The sequence below is a fragment of the Aristolochia californica genome, unplaced genomic scaffold (genome assembly GCF_029961685.1).
Source record: "Aristolochia californica isolate CCGP_79_NKW_82.1479 unplaced genomic scaffold, dmAriCali1.0.hap1 SCAF_2, whole genome shotgun sequence".
In the NCBI taxonomy this organism is placed as follows: domain Eukaryota; kingdom Viridiplantae; phylum Streptophyta; class Magnoliopsida; order Piperales; family Aristolochiaceae; genus Aristolochia; species Aristolochia californica.
In genome coordinates, this window is record NW_027181881.1 from 49,366,297 (window position 1) to 49,367,742 (window position 1,446).

Below are 1,446 nucleotides of genomic sequence, written 5' to 3' on the forward strand. Positions count from 1 at the left end.
GATGGACATTTTAATAAAACTTTATTCTATATCAATTAACTAAAACAAATATGCTGGAGTCCTGTTAAAATATTCACTTTTGTAAGTGACTCACGTCCCAAATAGATGGATAAAACTTGAATCGGACCAGATGGTCAAACCAAGTTCGTTAATTGGACTCATGTGGAAGAATTGGATTGTGGTCAAAACTCGGTTAACCAATTGGCGGTTAAGAACCAATTGGAGAAAGAGATTAAAAAGACCACCCGTAAGACCCAATTCCTTATTATGTGTTGTTGAAATGAATAAGAAAGCCTTTTTAGAGATGGTAAATTGTGTTATTTAATTCAAATCTTCTCGACACTATATGGAATGGAACTCTTCTTCAACATAAAATACTAAACCATGTCATGTAACTATGTAAGGATAACTAAAAATCAGCCATTTATTAGCAAAGGAAAAGAGTAATCAGGCCATTTACAATGCTATTTGGAGATTGACTGTGAGGTTGTAATTTGTAACTTGTAAATACTTTAATTTTGTAGATTTCTATGGTTACTTGTTCATAACTTTAATTTGATGTTATGAGATATTTAAAATTATTTTTGATATTCCAATCCAGGTAAAATACCCATATGATGGGATTTTTTTTAAGTATTTCAACTAATTATATGTTTATGCATGTAAGTTCTATTTGGACATTCATAACTTTAATTTGATGTTATGAGATATTTAAAATTATTTTTGATATTCCAATCCAGGTAAAATACCCATATGATGGGCTTTTTTTAAGTATTTCAACTAATTATATGTTTATGCATGTAAGTTCTATTTGGACATGTTGTCATCTAATCCAAGTATATGGTGTATATTAATATTATTTTGCCATTATACTTGTTATTTTTGGAAGATTTTTTTAATGGATCATGGAATGCAATTATTTGATCAAGAAAATAAAATAATTACTCTAAGCCAACAACAAAAAAGAAAAATCATCTAGAAATAATGCTACAATTCAACGATAGGCTCAGATGACACGAAATAGTTCAGCCATTTATCATCATGAAGAAAAAGATCATAAAATATGCATCTGTATCTTCCTCTTTCCTGTGTTTTGCCCCCTGTCCCTGCATGCAACTATACTTTTAAACTCGAACAATCAATAACCATGTGTTAGGTTCTCGTTGGGGGACAACGTGGACCGTGCCCCGCGGATGCTAAACACAAATAGGGTCACTATTGAGTGGATTCTAGATTATATCATTCGGGTTGGCTGGACTGGGTTTCTGGGAAACTCTCTACGAATTCTTCTTTGCAAGAGACATCCCTGGCCTTAGTGATGTCTCCGGCAATCTCCGCACTACTTTTTAACTCCAAAGCCCAACCAGATAGAGACCATAAAGACAAGAGTAAACTGAACCACGAAAATCCCAAAAAAAATAAAAAATAAAATTAAAAGAAAATAAA